General features: G+C 40.3%; 1 long non-coding RNA gene across 2 annotated transcripts in view; it reads right to left on the bottom strand.

The window, feature by feature from the left end:
* Window positions 1-403: 403 nt before the first annotated feature.
* The window catches only part of LOC126952899 (uncharacterized), a 50,299-nt gene continuing 28,101 nt past the window's right edge, over window positions 404-22,601 (bottom strand). The window contains exons 3-6 of one of the 2 annotated variants that reach the window (XR_007725064.1): window positions 14,597-14,697; window positions 8,926-9,158; window positions 8,626-8,697; window positions 404-1,261 (exon numbers count right to left, since the gene is read on the bottom strand). This is a non-coding gene — a long non-coding RNA (uncharacterized LOC126952899). The remainder of the gene's footprint in view (window positions 1,262-8,625; window positions 8,698-8,925; window positions 9,159-14,596; window positions 14,698-22,601) is intronic. The other variant, XR_007725063.1, reaches the window with a different exon arrangement.

The following is a 22,601-nucleotide window of genomic DNA, read 5'->3' as shown; positions in this document are numbered from 1 at the left end:
TAAGTTGGAATGAGCAAGAGTTAGGGATGTCAGGCTGTCTGCTGTGGTGGTTGTTGGCAGGGACAGGGAGGGGTTTCTTTAAGCAATCTGGAGAGACGGGAACCCAAAGCGAGATAGTATTGAGACAGAGAGCTGGAGAGACAGCCAGACTCTAAATCCTGAAGGTCTTATGTACATGCTGTCCTCTAGCTCACTGTCATCCTAGAAAAATAATGCAAACCACAGGTAGAATTTTAAATTATCTAGTAACCTCATTGCAAAAGTAGAACAAAACAAGTAAAATTCATTTTAGCAATACACTTTATTTCACTCAATATATCAAAAATAACATCATTTCAACACGTATTCAATACAAAAATTATTGAGACAGCTTACAGTCTTTTTTTTTTGTACTGCCTTTGAAATACAGTGTGCTTTATTCTTAGAATGTGTCTTAATTCAGACTAGTCACATTTCAAGTGCTCGATAGCCACCCAGGGTTAGTGGCTACCACATTGAGGAATAAGTGGTTAGGTGAAATTTTTCAAGGACACCAATTCCAAAAACTATTCAGTGAAAATGGCTGGGAAATCTGCCTATTATATAATCCTCCTGGAGATTCAGATGAGGGATTCATATATTAAAGTCTTTGAAAAGTCTGCCAGAAATACAATGGTTGTACCTTCTGTTTTTCAAATTTGTGTAGCCACAGGACCTTTTGTTCCTCCATTGTAATCAATCCCACGTGGTCAGTGCTCCTTTGGACCTGCCTTGGGCATCATTGCTCCTCGTGTAGGCAAGTTGCTGAAGGATCCTTCCCTAGGTGTAAATCAGTTAGCCCACGTGCATCGCATAGGCCAGGTTGTGGAGAAGAAGACTGGAGACAGAGGTCTGGGAGGATCCAAGCGTCAGGAAGAACCACAGAGGTTCTCATTGTTCACGCTGGTAATTAACTCTTCATTTATAAAAAATGTGAGCTTCCAGGGATTTCATCGGACCTCCTCCCAAGTTGTAGATTTGATGAGAATGACGTTCCCATTCATTTTCATTGCTTTGATCAGTAATAAAAACCTCATTAAATAAAGCACTTATAAGGTCTTATTCAAACATTTTATTGACATGCTCAATAAAAACCTGTTCACTTTTATTGTTTCCAGTTCTTGAAGATTTAAGCAGATTGCCTCTTTGAAGATTTTCTATTTATTTTTTCCTTTTTTTTTTGTATTTTCTGCACTCCACTATTACATTTTCTGTTTCTATCATAATGCCTTTTTTTCATTTTCTATAGGAGTAAAACGGAAAGTGTAATTATAATCAATGCATACAAAATGTAATGTATTTTTGTCAAAAAATACAAATAACAGTAAGGAAAATAAAATTTTATACACTTCTAAAATATATTTTTCATCTGAAATATTTAAAATAATTAAAAGTAAAAGTAAAATACAAATTATAATTAATATCTAATAAGAATTTAAATCAAAATTATTTCAACTAGCTAAAATTTTTGTTGAATTTTTAAAAAGCCTTTATGATGTTTATAAAACACAGCTATTTACAATTTTAATTTTAATAATCACTTGATACTAAAATTGGTATCAAGCTTCACATGTTATGTCTAGACCTATATAGATACAAATATAAGAGTAATATGAATTGTTTAGTACTGCAAAATGTTCCCCATTCTCCATGTACAACTGTCAAAAATACTGCTTTAATTCAAGAGTTTCCCTAGAACCACCAAGCCTGCTCTTAATATTTGTGGGGCCTGAAGCAATATGTGAAGACCCACACAACATGCGTCTAGATATTTAAAAGCTGTTAATCATATTAACAAACAATAACATCAAACATTTTCTATTCTCTAATCTTGTGAATATACATTGTTGATCTGGAAAGTCGGGTTCAAATTTAGAACTCTTGGTCTTCTCAGAGAACCATATCAGAAGGAATAAGTAAAAAAGTGTGAGTAAATCTGTCCTCCAGCCCCCAGCTCTCACTCTCACTTTTCATGCCCCCTTCTCTTGCCATCTTCAGCTCCACCCCATGTCTTGTGGGATCTTACATACTTGCATATGGATACCCCAGTCTGCATGTACAAGCTCTGACCATATCACACACAAACAACTGCTCTGGGCCATCTCTCAGACTTAGGGGTGTGCAGTGTGGTGGTATAATCAATTGTTAGGAGAAAGGATTCAGGGACGAGGACCGTACAGTTCCTGGTAATGGGCCCAGGACTACTCGTGCAGGGAAATCTAGAGTAGGAAGACAGATGGGCTTCAGGTAGGCATACCTTGGCCCTCTGTACTATTAGGCCTATGAGGAAAGGCACGGCCAGAGGAGGGTCACGGTGGAGCTTTTTCAGGTACAGGACCAGGGCCAGAATGTGGAGGTGCTACTAGGAACCATAAATTAGAATACAAAGAGAAATAGGAGACTGGCACAATTGGGAACCAATATTTTGTTATGCTCTCTGAGAGGAAGAGTTTGGCAAGTTTATTAGTTTCCTAAGCCTGCCATAACAAAATGACTGGGTGGCAAGGTCAAAGTGTTGTCAGAGTTGGTTTCTTCTGAAGCCTCTCTTTTTGGCTGTGAGGTGTCTGTCTTCTCCTTGTGTCTTCATATGGTCTTCCCTCTGTGTGTGTCTGTGTCCGAACATCTTATAAAAAGTCAGTCTTATTAGACTAGGGCCCACCTGAGTGATCTCATTTTAACTTAATTATATATATATTTTGAGATGGAGTCTTGCTCTGTTGCCCAGGCTGGAGTGCAGTGGCGTGATCTCGGCTCACTGCAAGCTCTGCCTCCTGGGTTCATGCCATTCTACTGCCTCAGTCTCCCGAGTAGCTGGGACTACAGGCGCCCGCCACCATGCCCGGCTAATTTTTTGTATTTTTAGTAGAGATGGGGTTTCACCTTGTTAGGATGGTCTTGATCTCCTGACTTCATGATCCGCCTGCCTTGGCCTCCCAAAGTGCTGGGATTACAGGCATGAGCCACCACGCCTGGCCAGTTGACTTCATTAAATCTTTAAAGACTCTTTCTCCAAATAAGGTCACACACTGAGATACTGAGGGTTAGGGCTTTGACATAAACATTTGGGGAGAACATCATTTAATCTATAACAGCCAGCTCATTAATTTGTCTTTCCAGTTCCTGAAACACCTGCCTGCTGAAATTCCTCTGCAATGAGAAGGAAGCAGTGTTTTTCTCTTATGTAACAACCTACAACTTTAATAGCTTTCAGATAGTTGCCTTTTGTTTGGAGAATGCTTTTCTTTTCTTTTCTTGCCTTTTCTATTTTTTATTTTTTTGAAATGGAGTCTCGCTCTGTTGCCAGGCTGAAGTGCAGTGGCGCGATCTCGGCTCACTGCAACCTCCACCTCCCCAGTTCAAGCGATTCTCCTGCCTCAGCCTCCTGAGTAGCTGGGACTACAAGCACGTGCCACTACGCCCAGCTAAGTTTTGTATTTTTAGTGGAGATGAGGTTTCACCATGTTGGCCAGGATGGTCTCCATCTCTTGACCTCGTGATCTGCCCGCCTTGGCCTCCCAAAGTGCTGGGATCACAGGTGTGAGCCACTGCACCTGGCCTGTATAGAGAATCGTTAAGGGAAGAGATGTGGAGAACAGAAATGGAGATGTGTTTCCCTGGGGCTTGAATACTGTTGGTCATGAGAGTGGATGTTTGGGATGAGTTGACTCTTCCAATGCTGAGCATCAGGTCCTGAATGACAGAGGAACCATGTGTTCTTCAACTATTTTTTGTGTGTGTGCAAGTGTTTTATGAAATGCCGTTCCCTCTATAGCCCCGCACCCAGGGGCAGGGTCCTTCTTGTCTAAATCTACAGGAAGTATTGCAAAGAATGTTGAGGGATCCCATCACAGCTGTGGAGGCAGGAAAGGGAATGGGGGGTGGGTAATTTGAAAAATATTTACACAAGGCAAACTATGTGGGATTTATAATAGGGAATAAGAAGGAGGAAGGAGTCAAGAGTAATTCTTTGAGGTCTTTCTTGGATGATTAGGTAACTGGTAATATCTTCAACTAAGGGAGAGAATCTTGAGAAGCTAGGTTAAGGGAAAACAGGAGCTTCATTTGGGGCAGGCAAATTCCCCAAGCAAATTCCACCAATTGCAACTCCTCAAGCTCGTGTTCCTATCATATATAGAGCCTGGTTAATTGTGCCAGTAGCAGAACTTGATTTTTATAAACCACGATAGTTGGTATACTAGTTAATAGTCAACAATAGTAGAGTCACTGCAACAGGGGTAAAGAAAAGGGAACATGAAGGCATAACAAAAACACAAAAGTGTTGTGCGAAAACAAAAATAAGCATAAATGAGCAAACAATAGAAGCAAGATTCTGAAAGATTTGTTACCTGTTCAGCTATGACTTTGGTCCAAGGCCTCTAGAACCACAAAATTTATGGATTCATTTCCAGCGTATTTACTTACCATTTGACACCAAATAGTAGGCACTGATGCTAACAACAATTAAGCCAAATTTTGTGTTCCAGGGAAGTTCAACATTTTCACTCTATTGCCCAGGCTGCAGTACAGTGGCGTGATTTTGGTTCCCTGCAACCTCTGCCTCCTGGGCTCAAGTGATCTTCCCACCTCAGCTTCCTGAGTAGCTGGAACCATAGGCACGTACCACCATGCTGGGTTAATGAATGTTTTTTTTTTGTTTGTTTTTTGTTTGTTTGTTTGTTTTGTAGAGACAAGAGTCTCACTATATTGCCCAGGCTGGTCTGAAACTAGTGGGCTCAAGTGATCTGCCTGCCTCAGCCTCCCAAAGTGCAGGGATCATAGGCATGAGGCACTGCTTTCAGCCTTTCTCTTTTTTTTTTTTTTCTTTTTAAGAAAACGCACTTAGAAAACCTACTGTGTAGGATATTCAAAAGGTGGAAACAGCTTCAGTGTCCACCACTGGCTATACAAAATGTGAATATCCTGGATAGAGTTTCTGTTCTGATAGAAAAGTTTTGAAAATAGTTATGATGGTTGTACAACATTGTGAATGTACTTAATGCCACTGAATTGTGCACTTGAAAATGGTTAAAATAGCAAATTTTATGTTATACATACTTTAGCACAATTAAAAAAAACCCTTCTGTGTAGGTTTTGAGCAGACAATTGGGTTGAGTTATCCACACTTTTTCTCTTCCAATGACATAGTCTGATATGTTTTAAAGGAATAATTCAAAAGAAAAATAGATGAGCTTATATCCCAATTACTCAGTATGAGACCCAGACAGGATTTCAGAATATAGCAATTTTCAGTTAAATAGATGCTCATTAACATTTAAAATAAGGTTTTTGGGTCATCAGCTCATTCTTGATGCAAGAAAAATCTAAATGCATCTTTAGAGATGAGCTCCTCTGGGTCATTTCTACTTGCTAGATTCATAGGCAGTGCCCCAGTTTTAAATTAAAAAAAAAAATCAAACACCCTAGAAGATTTCTTAGTAGGAAAAATATGTTTTATAACTCAAATGAAGCAAAATCCCTAAGTCTCCTTTTTTCCTCAGATTTGCAAATGCCATTCTCCTTAAGGCATCAGCTCTATTTTTTTCTGCTTTATTTTTTAAAATAAACTTTTAACTTTACAGAAAAGTAAGATAAGTATCATGCACCCCTCACCCAATTTCTCCTATTGTTAACATTAGTATGGTACATTTGTCAAAACCAATGAGCCAATATTGATACATTAATAACCAAAGTCCATACTGTATTCAGATACCCATAGTTTTTTGTTTTTGTTTTGTTTTGTTTTTGAGATGGAGTCTCACTCTGTCACACAGGCTGGAGTGCAATGGTACAATCTCAGCTTATTGCAACCTCTATCTCCCGGGTTCAAGCAATTCTCCTGCCTCAGCCTCCCAAATAGCTGAATTATAGGTGCCCACCACCATGCTGGGCTAATTTTCGTATTTTTTAGTAGAAATGGGGTTTCATCATATTGGCCAGGCTGGTCTCAAACTCCTGACCTCAGGTGATCCACCTGCCTCAGCCTCCCAAAGTGCTGGGATTACAGGTGTGAGCCACCTCGCCTGGCCAGATAACCATAGTTTTTACCTCATGTCCCTTTTCTGTTCCAGGAACCTGTCCAGAATATCACATTAAATTGAGTTATCTGGCCGGGCGTGATGGCTCATGCCTGTAATCCCAGCACTTTGGGAGGCCGAGGCAGCCCGATCATCTGAGGTCAGGAGCTTGAGACCAGCCTGGTCAACATAGCGAAACCCATTCTATACTAAAAATACAAAAATTAGTGAGCATTGTGGTGCGCGCCTGTAATCCCAGCTACTCCCAGGAGGCTGAAGTGGGAGAATCGTCGGAACTGGGGAGGTGGAGGTTGCAGTGAGCAGAGATTGTGCCACTGCACTCCAGCCGGGGTGATAAATTGAGGTTCTGTCTCAAAAATACATACATACATACATACATGCATACATAGACAAATAAATAAATAGAGTTATCTTGTCTCCTTAAGTTTGTCTAGATTGTGGCAATTTCTCAGACTTTCCTTATTTTTGATGACGGTGACAGTTCTGAGCAAGTTTGGTCAGGTATTTTGTAAAATATCTCTCAATTGGGGTTTCTAGAGTGTTTTCCTTATGATTAGACTGGGGTTATGGGTTTGGAGGAGATCACAAAGGTAAAGTGTCATCCTCACCACATCACGTCAAAGGTACTTGCTATCAATGCAACATCACTGGTGACGTTAACCTTGATCACCTGGCTGAGGTAATGTCTGTCAGCTTTCTCCGTTGTAAAGTTACCCTCTGCCCCACTCTTTTCATACTGTATTATTTGGAAAGGAAGTCACTATATGGAGTCCATACTTAACAGGGTGGGGAGTTACACCAGAGTCCTTGAGCGGAGAGAAGAACCTTACAGCACAAAAAACTGCTTTTCGTGAACCTTAACATATACAAATTAAAGAAAAAAATCACTTAGGATATTACGGGATCCCACAATGGAATGCAGGCTATGACGAAATAATCTATGTATATTACAGATGTATAAAATAATTTCCCTGAAGGGGGTGGGAGGAAAGTTGCTTACCTAAACAACTTTTGAAATGAATGGGGACTACAAGACTAAAGGCAAAATGAACTGTATGTAAGCACTGTAGTCTCATCAATAAAGTTGCATCTCAGGAGTACAGTTTGATTTTGAGGACATTATTCATGTGTACTGGTATTGAGCAAATAAATGAATGGATGGTGAATGGTGCGAGCTAGGTTTCTCACTGTTGGAGTGGAAGCTGATATACAAAGACAGGAAAGAGGCTAGAAAGATCCATGTGGTATAGGATTAGAGTTGAGACATCTGTATGCACTCACATTTAGCTTAATATAGATACGAATAACTACATATATAAATACTTATAGATATGTGTACATATACTTATTAGAACACACATATATATTTCCCTGTTCTGTCAACATTCCAGTAGCAAGAAGATCTTGATTTCTTTCTTTTTTTTTTTGAGATGGAGTTTCACTCTGTCGCCCAGGTTGGAGTGCAAGGGTGCCATCTTAGCTCACTGCAACCTCCGCCTCCTGCGTTCAAGTGATTCCCTGCCTCAGTCTCCCAAGTAACTGGGATTACAGGTGCCCACCACCAAGCCCGGCTAATTTTTTATATTTCTTTAGAGACAGAGTTCCACCATGTTGGCCAGGCTGGTCTCGAACTCCTGACCTCAGGTGATCCACCTGCCTCGGCCTCCCAAAGTGTTGGGATTACAGGCATGAGCCACTACTCCCAGCCCCGATCTTGATTTCTAATACCATTCTCCAATGGTTACTTAGAGACATGGCTGATTTTAGGACTGAGAAGGCAATACCTGAGATGAGACTGCAGCATCTTATAGTTCCAGAAGGCAAGGAGGCACTCAAATGATAGCAGAAAATAAAAAAATTTTTAAAAAAACCCCATGGTGATAGGAATATGTCAAAAAGACACATGACTGAAAAAGTTCCCAATGGCCAAAACTGAAGCAATTTAAGCAAATCAATTAATCAATCAATCAATAGTGTGCTGTTGGATCATAACTCAAAGTCTAAGATAAATATCCACACGCCCATACTGATGAAAATAAATGATTAAATAACTGAACAAATAGGAGAGAGTAGACAAATCCTCAGCAGAAGAATTCCAGAAGATTTTTGTGAACCTAATTTTTATACCTATAATTTTCATTTCAATGTCATAGAAAACTAATGAATTACTATGAGTATTATATTTGTAGAGGAAAGGCTAAGGGATAGTAAGGCTACAGAGCATCCTGTAATTAAAATGAGAAAACCAAAAGTCAAACAAAGTCATCAGTGTGCAGATTTGTATGCACTTCAGCCTTCGGTTTCCTTGGTAATAACCCTGTCTGGCAACTACTACTTATTCCTATATAGATTTTAAGAACACAGCCCTCTGGAGTCTCCTCATACCTATTTGAATAACGAGGGATATGTGTCCTTATACAAGAGTACATTCACTTCCACCTGTGCACACCCTCAAGAAGAGAAAGGAATGGAATATTTTGTTTTTATTTGTAACTAAAACAAGATTTCACTGTTTACTAGTTTCTAAATACCAAAACAATGATGGGATTCTGTCATCTTCCTGGTCACTTACTGCTCATTGCTCACTGTGTGCGGAGTGCAATGACTCAGTGGCAAATGCTCTGTAGACAGGCCTCTTGTTCATCTGAAATGCACAAAGGAGGGTGGGCTGTGTGACTAAGCCTGTGTGTGGATTCTTACAGTAAGTTATGTTTCTGAGAAACAGACACCAACAATAGCTCATTTTAAAAAAACAAAATAAGCACCATTACAATTGGTGAAAAACATGTTTAATCTTTTGCCTAAGAAAGTTTTGATAGCCCAACATAATTGAAATGGTGGCCATGCATCGTTCCACCCTAGTTACTCTTACCTGCATGTTTTGAGTCACCAAACATGTGTCCTGCTCAGGCTTGCCCAGGCAACTGTGAATGACAGCCCTTTCCAGAGAACCTCGGAATGAGAGGGGCATTTCACACCACCTTCCTTTCTTCCAAAAAATACCAGGTCACAAGCGGTGTTCACTTATTCTCAAGAAACATTCTTGTCCTTAAAATCTTTTTTTCCTCTATTATAGTTGTGAACATTGTTAGCATAAATATGAGCCTGAAAGAAGGACAATTCTTATGAAGTCCAAATTATGTTTAAGTTGTAAGTAACAGTTGTGTTTTTAAAAAATAACTCATCCTCATCATACAACCAGATAAAGCAGAAATCAATTGTCATATAAGATCTACAAAATTTGGGTATAAATAAAAGATAACGACTGGATTAAAATGATCCTTTGCCATATTTTACTCTCTTGGAAGTCAACTCTGAGCATACATATAATGATATACCTAAAAAGGGTCAATGACACAGGTATTTTCAATGAAATTAAGGAAATAAAAGACCCAAAATGCTTACATTTAAGATTTGTTAATCCTTATCCCTGGTCAACATTCTATGCAGATCTGAAACTGAAACTATTGCAAAATGATGCAAGACTGTAAGTACTCTCTGGAGTTTGGGTGCATTATTTTTGTAATTCCTTTTATGTAATGGAACTCGTTCTTTTTCCAGGGCCATATAAATACCTGAAGAAAGGACAGTGTCAGGTCGACAGACTGTGGAATTTAGATTCAGCACCTAAGCTTTTTGAGGTTGATACTCACTGAAATCTTGAGTGTTTGCACCTGCTATGGAATAAGTCATTGTCCTTGGACACCTTACAAGGTGCAGTTTGTGCACATTTGGGAAGAAGGAGGAGGCTGGCAGAGTGACTTCCTTATTGACCCAATCACCCACATCTCCATCTCCCTCGGGGGGTGCTGTCCACCCACCGTGTTTTGTTTACATCAGTAGCAAAGACATATGAATCATCTTCCACTTTTCAGTTATGAATGAAGAAGTAACCTCTGACACCCAACGAGTGTGACTGGCCCTTACATGCTGGTATATGTCAGACTCTTAGCATCACTTTACATTTCGTACTGCTGTTGATGATATGAATTTTGGGAGTATTCTCCCCTATGGGTCTTTCTCCATGTTAGATGATGTCCTTTGGCTTCGGTTTTCTTCCTAAGAACTGTAAGTGGTGCTTGCTAGCTCTACGAAGAATCCTGCCATTGTTGTAATGCATTTAAGAAACTTTTCCCTTTGTTAAAATTATTTTCTTTCTATATTAAGTAGCTTATAATTAGGATAAACAGATTTCAAAAACAGGGATGGAGAAGGAGGGGTTGAGGGGAGGAGAGAGAGTGTTGGAGAGACAATATCATCACTAGGAAAAGACATGAGTAAAAAAATATCACAAACAAGAATCACACTCCTCAGAAAAGAGCTTTCTGGTCACCTTGCAAGGATTCTATAAAAGTTATAGGTTACAATCGAAATAAGTAAAATATTTAGTTAACAAGGAAATATGCATCGTGCACGTAATTACTGAAAGTTATTACCAGTCACTGTGGTAGGAACTGGGGATTAGAAAGAGAATGGATCTGTAGTTTTGGCCTCAAGGAGCTACTGTTTAGCATTAGAGGCAAAATGAAAAAGTACTCATTGTTTCTGCTCATGTTTGCAAAAAGAGGACAAGTTATTGGTCCCCAAAGTAAACGAGATAATGAGAAAAAACTTCTGGAAAAAAATGAGAATACTACAGCTGATTAACTTACTATTTAGTTCTTTTAAAAATATCTACCTTCTTACCTTTATTCTGGAATGAAAATCAGGAGGACTGCCTAGCACTGCCAATTCTGACAGTCGTCTGGTAAGACATTTTCAATTATTTCCTCTGTAATTGTTTTAATATCAGATTAGAAATGTGTTTCTACTTTCTAATTTGTAATGTAAGATTTCAAAAATGTCTTTGAATCCTACTGTAGAAAGTCTGTGTTGAAGGATAAAATTCCCGTATATTTTAGAATGGATTCTTTGCATTCAATTAATTAATTAGTTAAAGACAGTGATTAATGCATCCCAAAATATTTAGGGATGTAGTCTTTTCTAATTATTTCACCATAGCATAGAAGAATTGCTATTAAGAGTTGGCCAACAGGTCAAGTGCAATGGCTGATAGTTCTAATCTCGGCACTTTGGGAGGCTGAGGCTGGATCACTTGAGACCAGGATTTTGAGACCAGCTTGGGCAACATGGCAAAACTCAGTCTCTGCAAAAAAACAAAAATCAGTTGGGCATGGTGGCTTGTGCTTGTAGTCGGAGCTACTCAGCATTGGGGGCTGAGGTGGGATTTGCCCGGGAGAAAAGGATAGAGAGGTTTGGATACGCAGGGATATAGGGTCAAGTTAGCAAGTTAACTGAGCACAGCAGGTCTCCTGTGGATATTGCCACTTCAAAGAGGCTCAAAAGCTCTGAAATTTTATGAAGAATTTTCTCAGATTTGGCAGATATGAAATTGTTGAACACTATTAGAGAAAAATGGGGAAAAGTAAACTAAGGCCTGTCCAAATTATTATTTTGAATTGCATAGCTCAAGGTGCTTTGAACATCACATTAAATTTGTGAAATTAATTTGTCACATTAAACTTGCCAAATTAAAAGTGTATCATGTAGTGACTGATAGTAAACTAAGTACATCAAATTATGGGCATTCAGAAGATTTTTAAAGAACTGATTGATTTTACTTTGGAAGAGTAACAATGCAGTGAGGCATCTCGGGACAAAGACTGGAAGAGGAAGAAAGCCAGAGAATTGAGCCTGGCATTTGGGAGCCACTTTTCCCCTTGAACAACAATAATAATGGCCCTTAGGCTTTCTGTGGAAAGGAGGGTGTTTGTTTAAAAAACGAAAAGACAGACATATACAGAGGCAGAGAAAAAGAAGAAAGGAAAGGCAAAAAGATTCTAGAAATAAAGGGGAAAATATAACCCTAACCATGGAGGAAAATTAAAATTCACTTGGATTAACCATAAGAAGACTAAAAAGTCATATATTGACCAATTTTAATGTGGTCTGGAAGGAGAAACACACCTTTTCACGCTGTGAGCTGTGAAAAGGCTGACTCTGTGGTTTTTGGTGTGTAAAAACATACAGTAATAACAATTATACCACTTTACACCTTTATGGTGTTTTGGGTTTACAGATTCTCCATACAATTCATCTATTTTGATCTTCGTAACAAACCTATTCTAAATTGGGGTTTAGAGAAAGTGTGAGGATGACAAAAAGATGTTCTGCCCTTTGTTCAGGACCTGTGCTCAGGGCTGTGTTCTCATTATGAGGTTGGATTTTGTACACTCACATTCTCATTTCTCTCTCTAGTGATCAAGATATTCACAAACTTTTTTTACTGTCAGGGATGCATAAATGAACAATACTTTATTAGAGCTATATTCTAAGCCAACTGGGTCATCTTACCTTAGATTCAGAGTTAGATTATGGCTCAAAATGAATCCTTAGCATATTTCTGGTGTTCAAACAGAATAGGTTGAAGCTGAGACAGGTGGCTCACTTGAGGCCAGGAGTTCGAGACCAACCTGGCCTACATGGCAAAACCCCGTCTCTACTAAAAACACAAAAGATTAGCCAGGCACGTAAACCCAGCTACTTGAGAGCCTGAGGCAGGAGAATCGCTTGAACCTGGGAGGTGGAGGCTGGAGTGAGCTGAGATCGTGCCACTGCACTCTGGGCTCGGGGACAGAGTTGGACTCTGTCTCAAAAAAAAAAAAAGGGTTATTTTATATTTCCTGAATTACATGTAGTTGTAATGCCTTGCTCAGGATTTTGCATATAATGGCCAAGAAATATTGCTTAAAATAGACTCTCAAATTACACTAGCATTCTGTGGGTAACATATCAAACATCTAGGACAGGGGTCCTCAACTCCTGGGCTGCTAACTGGTACCAGTCTGTGGCCTGTTAGGAACCAAGCCACACAGCAGGAGGTGAGCAGTGGGCGAGCATTACAGCCTGAGCTCTGCCTCCTATCAGATCAGTGGCAGCATTAGCTTCTCACAGGAGCGCAAACCTTATTGTGAACTGTGCACATGAAGGATCTAGGTTGTGCATTCCTCACAAGAATCTAACTAATGCCTCATGATCTGAGGTGGAACAGTTTTATCCTGAAATCATCCCCCACATTCCAACCCCCAGTCCCATCTGGAAAAATTGCCTTCCACGAAACTGGTCCCTGGTGCCAAAAAGGTTGGGGACCACTGGTCTAGGACTTACCAGCTAAGTTAAAGACAAATCTTTAAGGAATTTTCAATTTAGTATCTTGATATCCCTATATGAAGATATTTGAACTTATTCATATTGTTTGTTTGTTTGTTTCGTTTTTGTTTTTTTGTTTTGAGACCGAGTCTTTCTCTGTTGCGCAGGCTGGAGTGCAGTGGCATGATTTTGGGTCACTGCAACCTCCACCTCCCAGGTTCAAGCGATTCTCCTGCCTCAGCCTCGTGAGTAGCTGGGATTACAGGTGTGTGCCACCACTTCCAGCTAACTTTTGTATTTTTAGTAGAGACCGGATTTCACCACATTGGCCAGGCTGGTTTTGAACTCCTGTCCTCAAGTGACCCGCCTGCCATGGCCTCCCAAAGTGCTGGGATTACAGGCATGAGCCACCACCTAGACCCTCATATTTGGTTTTGCTTATGTGTCTTATAAGATTACTTCATAATGGTTATCTGCTTCTAAATCTGTTAGTTTTGCTAAATGTAGTTCAAACAAAATTTATCTTTGGATTTTCATTACCTTTTTGGCTTGTCACAGTGAAAACAGGGATTGATAACAAGAGAAAAACAATCCACCTTATTGCAGCAGCCGGGTTTCTGATCCTGTGCACTATTTACTAAATTAGATAATGGGAGAGAACAACACTTCTCTTTCCCCGAGAGGGTTAGTGAGTGGTAAAAACATTTAGGTGGTGGGTGAGGAGAATGTTTTTCATTGGTAAAATGAATTTTTATTAGGGAGAGAGACCAGGTGAGAATAGAAATCGAAGGGAAACACAAGGTCATTTTTTGTTTGTTTGTTTTTGAGACAGGATCTCAGTTTGTAACCCAGACCCAGGCTCACTGCAGCCTTGACCTCCTAGGCTCAGGCGATCCTCCCACTTCAGTCCCCCAGGTAGCTGGAACTACAAGTGTATGCCACCACACTTGGCTAATTTTTGTATAACAATGCCATTTTTGATAGAAATATTTATGGTATCTGAATTTCCTCCATGTTGAAAGTCCATATTTATTGTTCTTATTTTTCTGGCACTTTACTTTCATTGTTCAGTAATTACATGGGGGAAATAACACTTCTATGCAATGTATAACCATTTTTAACAAATAACAGCAATGGTGTTGTTTGCACTTCTTTGTGTGACTTGTCTAAACAATGTAAACTTTCTGTTATATAGACTTTAGTTATTGTTCAGTACGATGTCATCTGCTGTGAATCACTGTGTAGTCTCTCTCTAGAAGTGTATAATTTGCTTACTACAATGAATCTCTTTTGATAGCGAAACTTTACTTTAAAAAATATAAATTATTAGGTTGGTGTAAAAGTAATTGCAATTTTCCCCATTAACCACAGTCGCTTTTGCACCAACCTAATACCTGGGGGACAGTGGCAAATGGAATGCAGTCACTTCTGCACTGGCATAGGCGACTGTTTGTCTTATCTTCCCCAGTGAATCTCCTGGCAGAAGTAGTTCCTCCTAGGAAAAGAAAAAGAAAATTGCAATAAGACCCCATGGAAAGAAAACCTGTGGTGCAAGAACCTCGCTAAATGTTCTGAACACAGGAAGCAACCAGCCAATACTGTCAACTTGAATTCCAAATTGATCCAGTGTTCTTTGATTGTATTTTGACTAAGTAAAAGCATCTCTCTATACACTTGTCCACTTTGGGATTTATCTGTTGATTTTTGTTTGCTTGTTTTTGGCCTCTAAAGGTTTCAGTTACTTTATGAGCAGATGCTTTTTCCATTATCTTTCCTCTCTTCTTTGTATTAGCATTCCTAAGACACACACAATCAATATATCTTACCAGTTACACTAGAGGTTGGCTTGGTTAAAAAGCAATAGTGTTATTTCTTCTAGCCAAGTACCAACTCGTTGCAGTCAGGCTGGGACTCAGCTATTGTCCTGACCTGTGGCTTCAGCTCTGGGTCAGAGGATGCAATGTGTGCAATGCAATGCACACGTCGATGCAATGGTGTGCAGGAGCTGGCCTCCACTACTTCATGAGAGCTGTTTGTGTGCATCTTTTTCCAGCTTCATGTTAACCATAGTAGGAGTATTTATACCGTGGAGGTCAGCAAATGTTACAAATCAGATCTTTTTTCTTTTTCCTCCAGAAAGTCAGTAGTTAAGCATTTACCAGCACACCACTGGTTAGGTATGAGGTGGAGAGAGAAGTTGAAGAGGGGTGGAAAATGAGATCATGAGCTATTCAAAGGGCCCATAATAAAACAAAAGAGTGAACCAAAGCAGCTTCATGTTCTTCAGTCCTCATCAACACCAACAGGTCTCACAGGCTCCTCTTTGCTGGAGTCAGTGTAATAGTGCAGAGGAGTCTGGACTGGGAATTAAAAGACCTGGTTTCTGATCCTCATGCTGCCACTGCATGCCTGTATGATCTGGACCACTCATTTAACTTCTCCCAGTCTCAGTTTCCTTCTCTATAGCACAAAAGTATAGAGGTGGGGTGCAGCTTAGATTCTCCTTGTTCTAAGTGTGCTTCATAAACTGTCAGAATGGGCATCACCTGAGAGCTTGTTAGGCCAGCCTGAGGTCTACTGAAACAGAATCTGCATTTTAACAAAATCCCTAGCTGTGCTCTGTGCACATCCAGGGAAGCACTGGATTAGGTAAGTGGTCCTCAAATCTGGATGAGTATTTGGAAAGATTAAAAAATATGTATTTTGCTGGGCATGGTGGATCATGCTTATAATCTCAGAACTTTGGGAGGCTGAGGCAGGAGGAACACTTGAGCCCACTGCAACCTTCACCTCCCAGGTTCAAGCAGTTCTCCTGCCTCAGCATCCTGAATAGGAGTTGAAGACCAGCCTGTGCAATATAGTGAGACTCCAGCTCTATAAAAAATAAAAAAGTTAGCTGGGCATGGTGGTGTGCACCTGTGGTCCCGGCTAATCAGGAGGCTCAGATGGGAGGATCACCTGAGCCTGGGAAGTAGAGGCTTCAGTGAACCATGATTGCACCACTGCACTCCAGACTGTGTGACAGCAAGATCCTGTCTTAAATAAATGAATAAATAAAATAAAAATACGTATTTCTGGCCTTTACTCCTCATACATTGGGTCAGAATGTCTGGAGATGAATCTCAGACTTTTTATTTTTAAAAAGTGCCCCCAGGCCGGGCGCGGTGGCTCAAGCCTGTAATCCCAGCACTTTGGGAGGCCGAGATGGGCGGATCACGAAGTCAGGAGATCGAGACCATCCTGGCTAACACGGTGAAACCCCGTCTCTACTAAAAAATACAAAAAAAAAAACTAGCCGGGCGAGATGGCGAGCGCCTGTAGTCCCAGCTACTCGGGAGGCTGAGGCAGGAGAATGGCGTAAACCCAGGAGGCGGAGCTTGCAGTGAGCTGAGATCCGGCCACTGCACTCCAGCCTGGGCGACAGAGCGAGACTCTGTCTCAAAAAAAAAAATAAATAAATAAAAAATAAAAAGTGCCCCCAAAGCTTTTGAAAACCAACAAGTAATGGGATCCATTAGCCCAAATGGTTCCCCGTGGTTTTCTTTTTCTTTTTTTTCTTTTTTTTTTTGGTGGGTGGGGGGGACAGAATCTCGTTTTGTAGCCCAGGCTGGAGTGCAGTGGCATGATCTTGGCTCACTGCAAGCTCTAACTCCCGGGTTCATGCCATTCTCCTGCCTCAGTCTCCCAAGTAGCTGAGACTACAGGCGCCTGCGACCACACCTGGCTAATTTTTTGTGTTTTTATTAGAGACGGGATTTCACCCTGTTAGCCAGGAAGGCTAACCTCATGATCCACCTGCCTCGGCCTCCCGAAGTGCAGGGATTACAGGCGTGAGCCACCATGCCCGGCCTTTGTTTTGTTTTGTTTTGTTTTGTTTTAAGATGGAGTCTCGTTGTGTTGCCCAGGCTGGAGTGCAGTGACTTGATCTCAGCTCACTGCAACCTCCACCTCCTGGGCTCAAGCAATCCTCCCACCTCAGTGTCCCAAGTAGCTGGAATTACAGGCACCTGCCACCATGCCCGGCTAATTTTTGTATTTTTATAGAGACTAAAAATACAGGGTTTCACAATGTTGGCCAGGCTGGTCTCGAAGTCCTGACCTCAAGTGATCTGCCTGCCTTGGCCTCCCAAAGTGCTGGGATTACAGGCGTGAGCACCTGGCCTCCTTGTGGTTTTCATAGTCTATGTATGCTCTGACAAAAGTTGCCAGCCTTCAAGATATGCTCTCCTTCTCCCTACCCAGTGCTGATAGTTACTGGAATTGGTGGAAAGCAATTCTTGAAGGGCTTAGGGAGTATGAATTTGTAAACCACCTTTATTTAATAAAATTTGAGAAGACACTGCAAAAAGTTTAGATTTTGGAGTGGATAAAATAATCTTCTAAATATGAAAAAAAAAAAAAAGCCAGCAGAAACAGGTTACTTCACGGGGTTGGAAGAGAAACTAAAGGAACATAAATGACGCTGTAAATGTACCTGTCTCTTGAAATCCTAGCTGACATTAAATTCATAGCCATGCAGAGGGTTTTAGATGTGCTTGTCCGAGATAGCGAAGCTTAATGGACAAAATGTGGCTGAAAGATCAGGAAATCTACTTTTAGCCACAAATTATGAAATGGAGATATATAATTATTTTATTGTGATTCTTCAAGGGAATACACTTGAGAGATATAAAGCATGGCTTTCTCATGAAGTAATTCTATGATCACGGGCACTTTTTATTTTAAAATTTGTTTTTACCAAATACAGCTGTAATATAAGCAGCTTATTCCTGGCCAAAAACTCACCTAAGGATATCATTTAGGAATTTTCTTGGCTTCCAAAAATTAAAGAAAAAAAAAACTGACTTATAAGTAAGAAGAGTTCTTTTTCTCATATTCAAAAAGAGGACCCAGATGTTGGGAGCAGCATTGGAGGATTCTCTGGCCTTCCCCTCACGTTGAAGAGCCGCTGCAGCTTCAGACCCCATCGCCATGCCCTTTGAGGCAGGAATAAGCCGAAGAAGGTCACGGCCAGCCACACCTGCTCTACATGGGGATAGCAAAGTTGTCTCACTCTGACACCTAGCAGGATTCTGCTAACTTTTTGGCCAGAATTAAGTCACATGACCTCCTTTAACTAGAGGAGACTTGTAGAATAGATGAGTTTTAAATTTCAAACTACATTGCCAGGGCTTTCTACTTTCCATTCTTCTTTTTTTTCTCTCTCTCTCTAAGTGACAGGATCTCAGCCAGGCACAGTGGCTCATGCCTGTAATCGCAGCACTTTGGGAGGCAGATCACCTGAGGTCAGGAGTTCCAGACCAGCCTGACCAACATGGTGAAACCCCGTCTCTACTAAAAATACAAAAATTAGCCAGGCATGGTGGTGTGCACCTGTAGTCCCAGCTACTCAGGAGCCTGACACACGACAATCACTTGAACCCGGGAGGCAGAGGTTACAGTGAGCCGAGAGCACACCACTGCACTGGACTGCACTGGAGACTCTGTCTCCAGGCTGGGGTGCACAGGTGCAATCATAACTCACTGCAGCATCAAACTCCTGGGCTCAAGATCCGTCTTAGTTCCCAAGTAGCTGGGACTGCAGGTGCAAGCCACCATGCCTGGCTACTTTCTACCCTTCTGCTTTTACTCTTCATCCACAGTTCAAAAGACATTCTCTCTTTACTTCAACAAACAAAATTGCATAGTTCCTACAGTAGTCTGCTTAGCAATTAACCCTGTAATGAAATCTTCTCAGATTATTTCCACATAATAAATTCCTCATTTTCTAATAATGTATATGCACAGGTTATACCATCACAGCAGCTATTTATGTATCTACTGCTCTATTATAATAGACCTTTCTTTTTTAGTTTATCTCCTGTGCTCCTCAGAAACAAGTTATTCTTATAATCCCTCCGTATCTTGAGCACACTGTGCCTAGTAATGTCTGCTTAGTTGAACTGAGAAAAATACAGACTGTGTCACCCTATTCTTCTCTGCTACGCAGAGTGGCATGTGCAAAGCTCTGTACAGCTCTGTACACAGCCCAAGCCTACATCTCATTTGTGCCATTGTTTACACAGCAAACTCATTCTGACATGTTGGATGCTTGATATTCATACAAATCACAAGGACCACAAATACAAATCATAATTGCAGATGTCATACATTTCAGTGGTCTCTGTTGAAGGATTGAATTTGAGTGGTTTGCACAGCATCCAAGGAATTTTCCCGAGGAAACTTGTGATTAGAATGAGGCTACAATATTCCATCTCTTAGAAGGGTTGCCAGGAAATGAACATGCTGCATGCATGACAAGCATGAATACTGACAAGCATGAATCCTGAGAATCAGTGGCCTGGAACTCCGCGGGTGGAAACGTGAAAGTGCAGGCACTAGACAAACCCCATAGCAGGCAGTGACATGTGGGTTAGTTTATAGGGAAAAGAATCAACAAACTACTTATTATGTGTATTTTCTCTCCCTCTGGCTTCTCAGCCTTCTGTTTCAAGTTATTTTTATACTCATCTCACACTCTGTATTTTTCAGACATGCATTAACAAATTAGAAAGATGACTTTGTACTGGCATTTCATGTTTCTCCTGATGGATGTATCCCCGAAACGTATGTGTGACATACATTAGTTTGAAAACAATCACAAGTGGTGAAGTTGGTGATTCAGGAATTAGGAGGTCAAACATGAAAAAAAAACAAGGAAAAACCGGAAAGGATTAAAAAACCTACGGGGAAAAAAACTATGATGACGCACACGGAAAGTGAGAAATATCAGTTACAATAGTCAAATTCAAAAGTCAAAAATAGATTCTGCCTCTTTATGGCATAACTTATCAATGTAGCACATTTCTGAGGAAGCATTCTCTTCTTCAAACTGTAGCTATGTCCACAAACAAGTTTAAGGGGAGAAAAGTCTACCAAAAATAACATGAAATTATTATTTTTAAATGACTTGATGCTAAGTGGCCCCTGTGACTTAATATTTCATTTTCAACTAGTTGGTGTACAATCAAGTCAGTTGCTTACATGGACAAAAATGCAATGCACATCTTATTAACAAATATGTGGTTTATGTATTCTCTCATTCTTGATGTGCATGCAGAAGGAATAAAGGATCTTCTTGGATAAAAAGTGTTTACCACACCTGGTAAGTTGCCATTGTTCACCTTCCAACTAATTGTGTTATTTTGGTCTTCAAGGTCCTGTGGTGCTTGGAAGCAATTCCTTAATAGTCAAACAAGGGCACATTGCCATGTTTCCATTGTCAACGTTGCAGAACTTACACTGTTAAATACTTTTTAGAAGGACGAATATTTAAATACAAATCTTGTTTTAGGAAAGTGCTCCATAGAAAGTAAGTTGGGGAAAGTACCAGAGTCATTTCTATCAAAAGATATATATCAGAATCTGGGAGAATTTGCTAAAAATCAAAAAAAGAAAGAAAATTAAAAGACAGAGAGAGAGAGAGAAAGGTCTGTTCAGATTCGTTTCAACAACCAGTGGTTTCTACGGGATGTGGAACTTTCCTTTAGCCAAGAGAAGGAGAGATCATACTCATACCATATGACTTCCTGGTGGAATGTGGAAACCCAACATTCAGATGATCATTTGAAACATCATCTTCCCCTTTTTAAGATTTTAAAAGATACAAAAACAAAATACACTCATGACCCAGCTATTCCACTTTTTCATATCTACCCAAGAAAATTAAAAACATATGTCCACACATTTAGCCATATGAATATTAATAGCAGCATGATTCATAATAGCCAAAAAGTGGAAACAACCCACATGTGCGTCAGCTGACGAATGGATTAACAAACGTGATACACTCATACAATGGAATATTATGCAGCATAATAAGGAATGAAGAACTGATTCATGCTATAAACACGAACGAACCATGGAAACATTATTCTAAGTGAAACGTCAGATACAAAAGGCCACATATTGTATGATTCCATTTGTATGAGGTGTCCAGATCAGGCAAATCCATAGAGATGGAAGGTAGATTATGGGTTCCCAGTGGCTGAGAGGAGAGGGAGAATGGCGAGTGAGGGCTAATGGATAATGGGACTTTCAGGGTGATGATAAACATTTTAAGAATTAGATGTGTGAAAAGTTGCATAACTTTGTGGCTGTACTAAAAATGACTAAATTGTACACTTTAAAGGGGTAAATGTTATGGTATATGAATTATATCTCAACAAAGAAATTACTCAAAAAACACTCCTGGTACCAAATGACTGTTAACATAAAAGTGACGTTATCACATAGATGACTCTGAGATATAGCTCCCAAACACCACATACATGTTTAAAAGGAAAGAAACTGAAAACGAGCCTATTTCAATATGGTGAAAATTTTAATGAACTAAAAAACGTTTGTTTCTGGTTCCTTCCACATAGAGAGCATCATTTCTCTGCCAATTAAAGCAACTAAACCTAAACTGAAATTATACAGATTCACAGGGTCTGTGGTGGGCAAGTCTATGGATGGGGCCTGGTTGTCTCTGCCCCTCCTGTCTCATTTCTGGGATTTTCCTGTTGTTTTGTTTGAGTGCCCGTCAGGTACTGAGTGCTTTTATGAAGTTGTGCACTCTTCTTTCTCCATACCTATGTCTGCCTCCATACTACCTTTGAGAAGAACATCTCTGCTCTCAGCTTAACCAAAGCTTGAAATTTGGGGTCCCATGTTTTAGCTGCTATCAGTTCAACCCAAAGAATGACAGGTGAAACTTCAGGCAAGCAGAGAGATATCCTTGTGCTTATCAAGAAAAGCACTGAGGAGACAGCTGATAGTGGACCCGTTCTTAGTCCTTAGCATGGCATCTGTCCTCTCTGGCAGCATCGGTTGGCCATATCATAGGTTTAAATGGCTGGATATTCAATATCTCACAGGGAGCAATCTCCAGATGATTGAATTGTATGTAAGAGGTCAGGAAACTTCGGTAGTTTAGTGAACATTTTTTCTTTTCTTTCTTTCTTTTTTTTTTTTTTGAGATGGAGTCTCCCTCTTTTGCCTAGGCTGGAGTGCAGTGGTACGATCCTGGCTCACTGTAACTTCCGCCTCCCAGGTTCAAGCAATTTTCCTGCCTCAGTCCCCCGAGTAGCTGGGATTACAGGCACGTGCCATGACACATGGCTAATTTTTTTATTTTTCAGTAAAGACAGGGTTCCACCATGTTGACCAGGCTGGTCTCAAACTCCTGAGGTCAAGTGATCCACCCACCTTGGCCTCCCGAAGTTCTGGGATTATAGACGTGAACTACCGCGGCCAGCCTAGTGAACATTTGTTATGTTAAACCAAATGCTATTCAATAAGTTTTAGCTTCAAGTGGGCTGAGTTTCACATCATTATGAATAATAAATTTAAGGGGTAGACCCTATGCTGCCTTCACAA

This window comes from Macaca thibetana, chromosome 4, assembly GCF_024542745.1.
Source record: "Macaca thibetana thibetana isolate TM-01 chromosome 4, ASM2454274v1, whole genome shotgun sequence".
In the NCBI taxonomy this organism is placed as follows: Eukaryota; Metazoa; Chordata; class Mammalia; order Primates; family Cercopithecidae; genus Macaca; species Macaca thibetana.
The sequence above is the reverse complement of the archived record's forward strand: the minus strand, read 5'-3'. Positions and strand labels throughout refer to the sequence as shown.